The sequence below is a fragment of the Varroa destructor genome, unplaced genomic scaffold (assembly GCF_002443255.2).
Source record: "Varroa destructor unplaced genomic scaffold, Vdes_3.0 BEIS01000002.1, whole genome shotgun sequence".
NCBI classification, from domain to species: Eukaryota; Metazoa; Arthropoda; class Arachnida; order Mesostigmata; family Varroidae; genus Varroa; species Varroa destructor.
Window position 1 is genome coordinate 40,041,778 of NW_019211455.1, and position 13,889 is coordinate 40,055,666.

General features: G+C 43.7%; 1 protein-coding gene and 1 long non-coding RNA gene across 3 annotated transcripts in view; both read left to right on the forward strand.

Annotated features, from left to right (window-relative positions):
- The window catches only part of LOC147757796 (uncharacterized), a 190,639-nt gene that overhangs the window by 152,116 nt on the left and 24,634 nt on the right, over positions 1 to 13,889 (forward strand). The window contains exon 2 of the long non-coding RNA XR_015322000.1: positions 9,750 to 9,786. This is a non-coding gene — a long non-coding RNA (uncharacterized LOC147757796). The remainder of the gene's footprint in view (positions 1 to 9,749; positions 9,787 to 13,889) is intronic.
- Positions 1 to 13,889, forward strand: part of LOC111243680 (uncharacterized) — a 128,061-nt gene that overhangs the window by 21,168 nt on the left and 93,004 nt on the right. The gene's annotated exons all lie outside the window — the stretch shown is intronic.

A 13,889-nucleotide genomic window follows, 5' to 3' on the forward strand; every position in this document is an offset into this window, starting at 1 on the left:
AAACATGATGGAAGGTAGTGGGCTTCGACAGGTTAACTGTACCTTTAGTCCCACCAACACGTTTGTGCCTTTCTCTCTTTACCGGCTGGCTGAGTTAGCTAGCGAACTTGACACGTGTGCGCCTTGCATCTGAATAATAGCGGATGTTGACGCGTGTGGGCGGGCGTCAGAGATCGGCCACCGATGCAGTTTTATTTCAGTTTGATTTCGTATGATACGGAGATCTCAGCGGATTCTGATTACTGTTATCTGAGGCTCTTAATTCGAGCTGATTGTATTTTTGTACATAGATAAGGAAGATTTTTTGGCTTGGCCGAGAGTAGGTATTTGATCATATTTGAGGCTGTAATTTGTGTTGTTGTCCAACGTTTTTCCTGTTGTGTCATAATATCTACTATCTATTATTAGGCGCGTGTCTTCATAGTTGTTTATGATTCTTTGTTTACGAAAGATAGCTCGGGGTGCCTATGGGTGTGATTGCCGCATCGTAATTTTCGATAAAGGGAACAAGATTTATGAAAGCTATAGTCGCCTTGATAAGAATTATATTAATTACGTGGAAAACGGTATTTCAAACATGCGGTAACATACAGGCTCGTTTGTGACACTAAAATAGGATCAGCGAAAGGATCTTGAAAGTGCGGTACACGACGCTATATAAAAGAGCTCGAACTTATCAATTCCTCCACATTTTAGCTTATCATAGGCAGTCAAGTACTTCTTTACACATCGCTACCTCGCTAATTGAAACAAGAATTGCTTCGTACTAGCTAGATAGATAAGCTAAAATCATACTAGCCAAGATTCCCTGTGGCGTTCTAAAGGTAAAGATGTCTCCTTGTGGAATGCTGTACCATAAGACCTACAGCAAGTATCTTTATTGCACAACATCTATTGAGGTGATATGTGCTGTGTCCCGCAACAACTTCTACTAAAATCTACAGTAGATTGCCATGATTAGGACAGTTCTATCCGAGATAGCAGGGCGTTCCGCCAATGAAATGTCACCAGTGGAGAAATGTTTCCTTGGCATTACTACCATCGCCACCGCTACTACTCCGAAAAAGCTGGCGATATAGTCAAAAAGTCTGAACTTCTTTGATCGTAGTAACAGGGACTCCCCTCTGCCGCCTTGCCGAGCACAGTTTTGTCGTTGGGTGGCTTCCACGTATCGATTGCTTTTTTTTGTTTGGCAGTTTGTTTCTCTCTGTTAGCCGTTCCGTTACCAGCAAAAATAGCCCAAGCGTGATCATGGCCACGATTCAACTATCCTCCGCCACCTAAGGATCTCATGTCATCTTAGCCTTCAAGGCCGCTTCTTTCTTTTAATACTACTTCTTCTGAATGCAACGGAAGAGGGTAGGGGCCTTTATGGGTTAAATTAGGGTAAAAGGAAGGCATTGCTAGTACAATGTAGCAACTTCATCCATCTGTACGGACACCTTAGGCGGCCTCAGTCAGGCCCGCGGCAGTGATGGTGAATACGGAAGAACGGTTCGGAGGTGAACTGGAAGCGGCTGACGGAAAAGAACGCTAACGTACGCGATAAAGCTACGTAACCATCAGGAAGTTGCAATCGTTACCCGTTTCTTGGCTTGCTTGTCTCTGGGGAAAAGTGGTAAGGTTGCCTTGCCAGAGGATTTATGCTGGCGTCAGCAATAGCCGCGAAAGTTACCACGAACCCTAGCTAGGGAGGCTTTGGTTCGGTCTGCGTGACGAGTTGTGCTCGCCTGAGTCTCTTTATATGTGGGCGCGCGTATGTATGTTCAAGGTAAACTGTGCGAATGTAGTGCAGCCACCTCTGTTCTCGCTTTCCGTCAAGGCGTCGCAATCTATTTTCTTTCTGGTGGGGCTTTGTCTCAAAGTCATGTCGTCTGCGAGGCACCTACGAGCCTAGGAAAAACTCAGGGCGTGGTTCCACGGTCCCGGACAGCCGCAGACTGGCCGTTGTTTCACTCCAGAAGCTGTACCAATTATCAGTTCTGGATTTCTGAAGTGTATAAAAGACCATATAGGTTTAAGTGCAACTCTGTATATGACACGACTAATTGGCTTTTGAACTTCTGGTACTTGTTTTAAAAGAGTAAATGGTGGCGCTAGGGGAGATAACTGCATGTTGGATAGATAAAGGCGCGTTGCAAGATGAAGACTGACTTTGGGTAACTGTAATCGGAGTTGTAAAATGGAGTTTCACGATTGTCAAAACCGAGAAATAAATGCACACAAACGCATCTATGGAGACTGACCGCTATTAACCTGAGCGCACTTAGGTGAATATAACAGAGGAACCTTGATACCGATCGTGCTGGTAGTGGTAACAATTTTGAGTATGATAGGATGCTGGCATACAAGCGGAAACACTGAAGTGCCTGAGCGCCGGCCCTTACATGCACTGCAGTTAGAAAGAGACCTAAGTCGAGGTGGCTCCGGTGGGAAATTGAACAGAGAAGAGTTTATTTACAGTAGAGTCTCCTAGAAAAGAAGGAGGGACACGGAAAGGCAAAACAGATATAGAAAAAAGAAACTGTCGCAAAGGATGCGTATGGCGCAAGAATCCATATACTGTGCGCAGAGGATACAAAGGGGTAACAAATGACATCCTAGCAACAACGGGGCAAGACGACCCGAGGCCACTTCATAGCTTGTCATCTCTGTTCCCGTCTTAAGTGAGACCTCCCTCTTATAGTCCGTTTGTCAAAGCGCTTCCTTGCTGTGGTGGTAAGAGTGCAACGAACCGCACATTGGTATGGCGCAAACGAACACCAGAAAACACTCACACCAATTCACTGACGTAGACACATGCGCACAAACAAATGCATAGCAAACGCAATAACCACAGATGTCTGTATAGCGGGCCCTATTTTTTTTATAAGTGAAACTTTATGCCTGGATAATCGAGCACTTGCCGCCATGGGACCGGCGAGCATTTGCCAAGCTGATATAAACGCACGAAGGTACGACATTCGCGTAGCAATACTAGTAAGAGATAGGACCGACCGAAAAATCAGCGCTGTAAACTACGGCACCATTTTATATGTAAGTGGGCGTACTCGGAATAGGCGGTCGTCCGCGAAGGTGTCTTGAAATGTTCCTCAAGATGCAAACGACCGCAGACACACAGCAGCCAGACCGAGTCCGAAAACTGTTACCAGTCTGTATATTTGCAGTTAGAATCGGTGCTGTTATTGTCAGGACTAATGCAATGGTACAAAGAGTCGAATACGGCGGAAATGTTTATCAGGCGTGTTTCGCATCTTGATAGATTTTTTTTAAGTGGCTAACATATCGTAAACTATGTCCTAGCTATTGTGCGGAACGAGTAATTACGACTTAATGAAAAATCACGGCCTATCGGTATGCTGAACAACAGTAACGCAACTAGAAGATATTTTCTGGGATTAAAAATATACCAAGTAGTCAATAAGGTGATTATATCAGATAACGCTGCCAGTTGGTATAGATTTTGTCGCCCGTCTGCGATAGTTAACTTATTAAGGCTAGTCCATTCGTGCCGTGCTCAGGGTCGATTTTAGTCGTATCTTCTACATTCTTCTTAATGTAATAGCAATACCTTAGTATTACCGTATTGAAAACAATGCCCCCGTACTGAAAAACTTAAACACATGATGATATACTTCTTTACCAGTCTCTAGACGCGCACGCAAAATTTTGTCGTTTTGCTACCAGAACTAGGTCACCAGCACTTGTGAACTACTACAAACGAGTCAAATCAAACAGCGCTCATGGTTAACGTTGCGGCCTTTAGGCCTCGGCCCACTTGGAAAGTAGGAAGTGTCACAGACAGGTGCTTCACATAGAATCTGCTGCACCAGTGGCTCGTCAAGGACTTGGTCTACTCGGTGACCATGCCCGACAGCTACTGGTATGCAATGGGAGCTCCCGACCAAGGATAACTGTACTAGTCGTTCCAGATGGCGGTGGCGGGCATATGGCAACGGGCGATGTCTGAATAGCACCCCATAATAGTGAACTAGAAGCTACCATTGCAGGCGCAGTGTGTTAGAGCTTTGCCAGCTGTGGCCTGACCAACAGACCAATCTGGTTCCCCCTTCTATGTTTGACAGCTTGTCGGCTATTGAGTACGGCAGCAGCTGGTTTACTTGGCTTGCTCGACCCGCTGGGCCTATTGCTGGTTTGCCGCGCTACGTCAGCCCGGCAGATCCGTCCCCACGGCCTTTTGATCCGCTTCTAGGACAGTGGGCCGACACAACCCTTTAGGTGCTTGGACGAACGGACGAACCACGACCGCCCGTTCTAGTTACGAAATACGATCACAACAGCTCCTCCCGTTGACGTTCGAAGACGATGGCCGAAAAGGTCCGCGAAAAGCGCCAGCAGAAAGTTGCAATGACTAGCAGATTCAGGACAAAAGGAAGCACGCAGTGAGTGACGGGCAAACCCCATAATAGTGTTCCGACTGTAGATTGTTGTAGACGTAGTGAGGTCAATGTGTCCGCAGTCGGCAGCCACCGAAAGCTTTTGCAGCGAAAGCCATGGAGGGACTGAAAAAAAGATGGGTATGAATGAGGAAAACATAAGTGTAGGAAGTGGTTTAGTAGAGTCTTGGTTCGACGTCTTCGCCTCTTCTGCTTCGCGCCATTGTTGCCAAGCATGCTTGCTGGAGTTAGCACCAAACCAGGAAGTTCAAGAGGCTAACGATTGATAATACTCATAACGACGGGTTGAAACAGTGCTGGGAATATGGTGGGTTAAAACCGTGGCAATTGCTACTGCTTTCAATAGCGATAATGGTCTTTGTGAGTGTAGCGGCAGAAGCGGCTGTTCGCTCTTTTCTTTTGTGCGAGTTCTATATGTCGATACGGCCTGTATTGGACAAAGATCATTCCTATAATAGTCTGTACTCAGGTCTCACTCATTTGTCTGTTTAGCAAGACTAGGACTAGTACATACATATGATGAAAAAGATTGGAAAGTTCTCAGTTGAATTTATCCTAATGGTAATGTACACATAAATATTTCATATTGTTATAATATGTATGAGCTCAAAATATGTGCTCAAAATAATATTATACTCGTGATGCTACCCAAAAAACGTACGTAAACACCTGATCAAATTGCTGTTTTATCTCGGCAGCCACACATACTGCATCTACTGCAGACGACTCAAGAAAAATCGCTTATGAGCTAAGCATCGCCATTGAATACATCGAGATTGAAGCCCTCCGGAGGAACGACATGACAGAGCTAGCTAGCTGGCTAGCTAGCCCACCGACTGGGTTTAGCTTTTATGAACTCTTACGAACGACAGTGTTTCCCGGCGGTGAGCTTAAACGTCAAAGACAATCCCCTCTCGTAAACACGGAACTGTATTTTTCGCGCTGGAGCTGTTTTTTTCCTTCTGTTCCATCCCTTGCGTTTGTTTCGTCCGAGGACTAGAATCGTATAATTGCTTTTGCTCGCTATTCATTTATACGCCCTTTATAAGGCATGGGACAATGTGCACAGTCACCATCAATTTGATATAAGCGAAATACGGACGTGGGCGAAACCGGTGCAGCCACCGCTGCCGCCTTTATAGTGATAAAATCCTCGTTGGGCTGAACCCCGCTGCCAATAGACCAACGGTGGAGCAGTGTACACATATCCACAATGATATTCCGGTTTGACAGAAGCATAGCCGAAGCGCTCTAGCTGGTGATATGAAATCTGTATTATTGAACCGGGCATCGTATATTTTGACTTTTTTTGTGTGTTTTCCCCCGACTCTATTTTCACCTACGTTGAAGTCTACCGCCGTCGCCAGACACATGCGAGAGTGTGTAGCTGAGCGCACGCTAGCAGGGCTCGCTTCGGTGCCGTTGAAATCAATGGATGGTTTCTGGATGGACAACGAACGCGGCACCTGCTATGTCTATTACACTAGTTTACTATTACTCTAGTTTTTAGTCATTGAACGGAAATTGAGAGTGATCGAAACCGTAGGGAATGAGAGTTGTCGCAAGCATTTCCCCTGAGTGAATGAACGAGTGTGCGTTTACGGGGTACATGCTGGACTACCGGCTACCGTGGTGGACATGGGGACACGCAAAAGTAGGCGTGAACACGAGTGCAAGTAAAAGAATTGGCTGAACAGTAGGAAAACGCAAAGCGACGGAATGTGCTATCTCTAGGTAATAGCAAATATGAGAAAAGGGTTTCCCGAAAGATACGAAACGCGGTAAGGGAAATGGAGAACGAAGAACCAGTTTTCTTAGCGCTAGTCATAGTTGGACTGGCAGTTCGATACTGTTATGTATCGTAGGAGCAGGGAACAGGGTACAAAAACGAGATTTCAACTTGTACTGGCATCTAATCGACAGGGATTTTTTCTATAATTTTCTTCCTGCACTCTTTCTTGCTAGTATTGTATATTTGAGAGTAGTCGCCTGAAGGCAATAGGTACCATAAAAACACACAGACTAACTCCATTGAGGAACATATGTTACGTTCCTCAGTGTTATGGTAATAGACATTTACGAAACTACGTCGCGATAGGGGTCCATGATCAGCTAATGTGAGCGGGTTGCAACAAGTAAAAACAGTACCATTACGAACGAAACTTAGTATAATAGTAATTAGCAATAACCAGATGTAGCCATATTGCGTATTGCATAACCGTTCATCTTGCAATATGGCAATAATAAGACCACAAAACTATGCACACGAAATCAGTGGATTTGTATGTACTGTGCAATATGTACGACGAAAGCGGTTGTAAATGGACTAGGGAATTTCTGAAAAAAAAGTTGACATTTTTTTTATAGGTGCTGGACGTGAACCAGATACATATGTGTGTTGCATACTCCTATGTAGACACTGGCGGCATTTATGAGCGCCGTATAGCAGTATTTACATATTGTCTTTATCAATGGCTCGCAGTCTTTGTTGCCGTGGTTTTTATGGGCGCCCTCAAGGGCCGTGCCCCTCTTCATTACAGCGTTCAATGAGTGAGAATGACTGTCGAACTGGTGCGGGCGCTATAGAAGGCTGCAAGATGTATTGTGGTGTATGCGAGCGTACGGAGCGCCGTAGCTTGGTCACGAAAAAGACCTGCAGGCATTTAGGAGGCGAGGATGAAGAACCAGCGTCCCGTCTTCAGTACTGACGACGTCCATATGCGACACAACGCGTGTGTATAAACCTCGCCGAACACCCCCATATCCTTGTCATTACTGAGCAGAAAAAAGGGGTAGCGTAATTAAAAATAACTCGTTTCACCAGCGAGAAAGACGGCCTTGGCGGCAGCGAGAACAGGAGTATCGACTTACAGCTTTCGTGTAGAACCGTTCGCACGAAAATCGAGGCCCTCTTGAGGCCTCCCAATTTTTCGTTATTATTGTGGGTCGAATATTGCTAGAAACTAAAGGACAGCGACGTTGCCCAGCTACACTCAAGACATTTTAGCAAAACGAACCTTGACGATAAGTACTGCGTGACATCTTTCCGTTTACGTTAGCACGTGCAAGGGTGGAAATAACCAGATTCTGGCTCCTTTGAAATAGAGAATAGTTTTTTAGTTGTTGCATCATTGCCATATACATGGTATAACTGATACCGCGTACGTGCGGCTAGTTATTTATGAGTGAAAGTCTCGAGCGGCACCTCGGTGTCGGCGATCTGCAGTAGCTCGTATCTGAAGCCATGTGAAATATAACAGATTATTATAAACTAGCAAACACAACATAATATTTGGCTGGTGATTCTGACTACTGAAGGTTGTTGAAACGTAGTATATTACACTACGTTTGTGGGGATGCGTTGTTCTCAGAGGATGTTCTTGAATATTTCGAACTCATGCGCAACCTTAGCGATTTAATCAAGGAACTCAAATTTGAAGAAAGTTATTACTGACAAGTTATCAAAATTATTATTGGCTAGCTTCTCACATGAAAAGAGGATTTTTATTATACACTTTACATTTTTCGGCAGGCGATTGCCGTCACAGCTAGCTTTATATTTTGGCTTATATTGCACTGGCGTTACGTTTCACTGACGGGAAATACCCCTCCATGTCAATTCTATGGTATAATCACATCGCGTGCTCGGACAATTCGTTTAGAATAGTATTTGCTAGGATGCCTACTTCGTTGCACTTTGTTGTTTACACAAACGTACCCAGAAACCACGTACACAGGAAAGAATAGATTTTAGCTTTGCCCCCTGTGGCCAAGACAACGAATACTATTTTTGCCTACACTGACGACGATCAAGTATCCAAGGAGGTTCAAGAAAATGATAAATATTTGCGTGCATGAAAGAGTACGCGCGTTGCAGCTGCAGCAGCAGCCGTCGTCAGTTGGATGTCTCCCAATTTGCTTTTGCTTTGCAGAATTCCCTCAAAAATTGTTTCCATTCGCAGTGAAGTTCGCATTCAAACGTCAAGCGGAGCGTGTAGAAAAAAAGTTGACGATTTTCTGGAAAATTTACCTTCCGCATTTTGCGACAGAAGGAATTTTTCTTTTTCTTTCACAGGCGAACCGCTACTAGCGACCTGTGGGGTTACTGTTTGTTCTCATATTTTTTATTTGACTGGCAACGCTAGTTAGACTTTTGGCTGGTGCCTGGTTCGTTCCTGTTTAGAACGTTCGTTCGGAAAGCGGGAAGATCGTTTGGAAAGCAGGTGAAAGAATGCACAGAACTTGACCAAAAAATATGCCACTATCTAAAAATCAGAAATTGTCCTAGCTACTTTTGATGTGTGTGACAGTGTGACCGCTTCTTCTCTATCTCCGCCGAAATAGAGGGGAATCGCCGTTAGTATTGATGGATATGCTTTGATGGGCCCTATTTGGAATCTATTGTAAGGCATGCTAGTACGCTTCGCCAAACGGCCGAGCTTTCCTCATGCTTCTTTCTCGGATGGGTCTCCTCGATGACTAACGAAGCACGTCTGCCTTGCTGCTGCTGCTGCTGCTGCTAGCAGCGTGCTCTGCCCCTTGGGGTGGCAGTAGTGTCCTGGTATAGACCGTAGAACGGGGACTTATATGGTTAACGCAGGCCGAAACGACGGCAGACCAATAGATGGCGTTAAGGCGAGTGGCCGGTATAGCTGCTGTACGTTTTTATAATGAGATCCCTTCAGTGCCGTCGGCCAGTAGCAATGGGTAGTGAGAATACCGATAATTTTCCTCCCCTATAAAAGCAGAGGCAAAGCGATATAGAGACTCGCCGGTCGAGATGGGTGGTCGAGAAAGTGAGTTAGGGCATTGAACAACGAAAAATTTTCCGGGAAGTTTAAAATGGTCTTGGACAAGATTGTCGCGTAGCTGCTAGAGGAAGTTCATAGTCGTCCCGTTTATTTTGTAAAATGGATCGACTGTGATCAGTGGCGGATATAACACTTTTCTGTTCTTTTTCATCATCGTCAGACTTGTTTTTTTTCCATTTTTTTCTCCTTTGAAGTTAAGTTGTCATTTTACAGCAAGCAGTGATCGGTGAAGATCTCTAAACCCAAAGAATACCGATCAAATATTCACTGTTCATTAGTTAATCTTATTGTTAGACGTATTTGATCAGATTTGTCGTCGATAATACATTTCAGTCAAAACTAAAACCTAATAAACGTCTATTGAATCAGTGTTCAGTTCCCAACAGACCTTTGAAGTGTTTTGGTTTCATAGTAAATGATACGTTTATTAAAACAATATAATGTACCCTACCCAGCACTGACATTATAGAGAAAATACGTAATGTAACTTGCTCACTAGTAAGTTTTCCATTACTTTCAGGCTGTTCTTTCTGGCCAGCTGACAGACATGGAAGTCCGTAAGTTTTCAACAGCGGGTCGTCTCATCAAATGTACACTGTCTAGATAGATTGGCAGTTGACTTCGTACTTCATCAAACAAGTTACGCTATAATTCCGCGTCATGATGATGTTATTTGAAGAGGCAGGCATCAAGTGACATGTGAGGACGCCCGTAAGGCTGTATCGACGTGGCGAACAGAGTGGCAGTTAGCTGTTGAGATGAAGTTCGAGAATTTGGCCTCAAACTGGCCAGCCGGTCAATAGGACGAGCGAACGAGCTCTAAAAGGGTCAGCCATCTCAATTTTACCATAGCTGGGCGTTTTTTCCGACATCACACTAACGTAGCCGTATGTTAACTGCCTGTAAAAGAGGTATGTTGATGTAAATATATTTGGCGCTGTGTGTTTAGACATGAAATTACTTGCTGGCTTAAATGGCTCTTTTTGCCGGGCCATCCAGCGGCGAGGGCTATATGAATCCATCTGTCTGATGTAGTGTGGGTTGCACAAAAGTGGACATTTATCGTTACTACAGGAGACCCTTTTCTGGCATTGAAAAAAGAGAACTTTGACTGGTGTGGGAGCGACGGTTTTGGCACGGTGGGCAGCTGAGAGATCCATATTCTAAGTACTTCTCTACTATTCCGTTGTCCTAACTGGCATTTTTAACAGTTTCGCATGGTTTCGTAGGCTTCTTTTCCGTTTGACGTCAGATCTCGTAATCCCACCCGTTTCGCATTGAACACGATCCTCACGGTTCTGAGAGTTAGTTATTACCCTCACCGGGTTTCAAGAGCGCCCTGCCTCAAACTGCCACTAATGCGGCAGTACCCACGTTTCGTGGTCATCGTTGTGAAAAGCTGGACCAGCTTGAGCGTCGATTCAATGCCAGCGTGCACTTTATTGTCATATCTATCATACCTACATAATGATCGTAAACAAATCTTTTGATTATGTTGCAATACGTTGGAGAAACTTTGCCTAAGTTAAAATTGCTGACAGGTGAAAGTAGCAGTTTCACTCGTCGTTTTGCATCTAGTATGGATTAGATGCATTCAGCCGATCCCCAAAGGAGATAAGTAATACACAAAATGCGTGTCGTGTGTGGTATGTTGTTGGCCTTAGTACACTTACTTTTAAACCTGATGAAGGCTACAAATTGCGTCTACGGCCTGACTTAGAGGTAATAGTGCGTCTACTTCAAAAAAGGTCAGATGGGGCTAGGGCCCGGGAAGGATCTGCTTCATGTTTGCATTAGCTCTAAGCGGCAGAGTCGAAAGGTTGCCGTCGCTGCGCAGGCCCCGCTTCGATCTATATATATATATATACATGTTGACGCTCGGCAAAAGGGATCAGTGGGTTAGCTCTGCCTACCACACTATCCGAAGTGGCCTTTCAGGAACTACAATAGGTCAGCTTTCAATGTTCCGGTCTCCTACAGGAGCCATTTTGTCGACTGGAACAAACCTCAATTGTGCAAACCAGGACCCAAACAGCATCAACTCAAGGCAACCTATGCAGTTTCTATTGACCTCGTCACGATAAGTACCGACAGTGCGCTAAACAGAGGTTCGTTAAATCGGGATGCAATTAATTCTATTTTTAGGATAAACTAACAAGCTTTGGTCTGGGCATTAGAAACCATAGATGTTTCTAACGATGTAGGCTTTGTCGTGGTGTTTGCATATTAGCTGTTTTAAATAAAGGTTTTTTCAGAAATTACTATTATTATTTTTTTTGTCTTGCTTGAGTTAGATGGCCGATCGTAACAATTTTTTCTCTTTCTTTTCCTCGTAACATAGGATACTATGTAAAATAAGCGTACTTACTAATGATGCTGCATCAATACCGTAGTCATGACGGTGCCTAGCCCGCAGATGACCACTATGAATTTTGCAACTACACACAAATAAAGAATTCGAAATCGAATAATCTTCTCATTCGAGTCTGAAGGTAAACGATTTTGGAAAAATTTACTGTCGTTCACTACGGCAACATGCGTTCGGGTATACCGCGATAATCTGAACTTCATAGGCCTCAGCTGTCAGACTGATGAGAGTCATACAACATAAGTAGTGCGTAAACTTTTATATACGAATTCCAAAATTTTGGCTCTCCGGTAGCATCAGACTGCACCTTGGTCTATTTGTGAGATTATAAATTTCCAAAGATGGCTACTGTTTCTTTCAATAACTTGCCTGTAGGCGTGGTGTGAGGAAATTTCGTAAGACCGCTCGTCTTCTACATCCTTATTGCATATGAATTCATTTCTGCGGCGAAGCAACAACAAAAGATGACACTCTTTCAGAACATATGGTTGCTAAATAATACTGACTACCTGATGCTGTGGCAAGGGATAAACCGCGTTAAGGGACGGCTTCTAGCCCTTCATAATACTGTAGTACCGTAAACCGTACTTTGCTTTGATGGAAGTTCTAAAGCGAGTGTGGGAATTACAGTTCACATATATACAACTTATCTATTTAGACATACATAGATGCGCACGCTCTTTACGACAATTCAGAAACTACTTGGTCTGTGCAGTATTTGCCAAAAACAACGCGTTTATAGCCCTTTTCCCCGTGTCCTGACTTTCTCGGCCAGCCGGAAAATAGTGAACTTATATAAATATCGTACCGAAAAATATGCGATACTGTCTTTCGGACTAGCAGATTTTGTGTAGATTTGCCATCGAGATGTTTCGCCGATTCGCCAGACATTTAGATCTTTCCGTAACGCTTGTTATCAACTTATCAACTACCAAACGTTCTTCAACCAGGGCAAGCAACTGTATTAATTTCTTTGATATTGTTTTTTTTTTTTCCTATAGCTTAAATTATACACGTTTTGATGAACGCATACCACCTATCAAACCGTTTGTCATTAAAGCAGATACCTAAATCAAAGCCTATCTAATGCGGGCAGTATCAGAGAGAACCACTACCTTGTCGTCTTGACTAAACACATTTCCAGAAACATTACGAAATGGATGACATTTAGCAGCTGCTCGTGATCATGGCTTTTTGTTTGTCCTCGCGAAATAAACAATAGAAGACAAAATGTATGTGTTTCGGTGACTGCAACTCCCAAGGTAGCATCCATGCTCTTGGCTGATCTATCGATTTCCTCTCCTCAGTGACCTTGGGAACAGAAGTAGGTAACATAGATCATAACTTAAGTGAAATTTTTCGCTATATCAAGTAAATAACTGCTTTTATGTATTCTGGTTTACCTCTATATTCTGCAGCGGAGTATATCTATCTATTGTGAAAAGCTCGCTATGATTATGTTGTGAACTTTTCGACTATCAACAGCCAACAACAGGCCATTCCTTCATCGACAAGCGATCTGAATGTTGTCACAGAGGGCAAACTACTTGGAAGAAGTTATCTTTTGACATCTTCCATGACCATTACGTGTGTGCCTGATTCAAAAGCACTTTTGTCCTATTTTTACCAAATTAACGTTAATTAGATGAAACAGTCGCTTCCATGCTCGACTTCGATGAGCACTTGTATTTGTCACGTTAGCCAGGAAAGTCTCCCCTTAGAGAAGAATAAGCCAGATTTGTATTTCGCTAATCTTTTTTACACAAGCATTTTTGTGAGAGTGCAATAACATCGGTAATGTCATGTCATCAAATGGGCACACAAAAAAAAACACAAACACCGACCAAATGGAGTTCTCATACGGAAGACAGTGATATCGACTGGGCTGTCCATAACTGGTATTTGTTCGGTCTACGATTTCCCCGTTTACCATAGCAAAAAATCGAGAGGATACATTGTAAAGACGATGCGGAAAGTGACTCTGGTTAGCTGGGCGCTTTGTTCAATTTTCTTGTAAATCTGACTCAGAGTATTGTTTTAAAAATGAGAGATTGACTTTTTTGCACGCCTAGTTAATAATTACCCGTAGACTAGCTGCTGAGGGTTCATGTATATGCGTTATTGGTGTCCGAGAACTGCCATTGAGTTTCAGTTCTTGTTTCATTGGACTGAAAAAAAACTTGTTTGTCTGACTCTTGTACTCGACGTTAGAATGTGTGGGTTTTTGGGCTTTATATGGTGCAATTCGGAATGTGGGACCAGTATACCGTTCTAACCGTTCATGGTTATTCG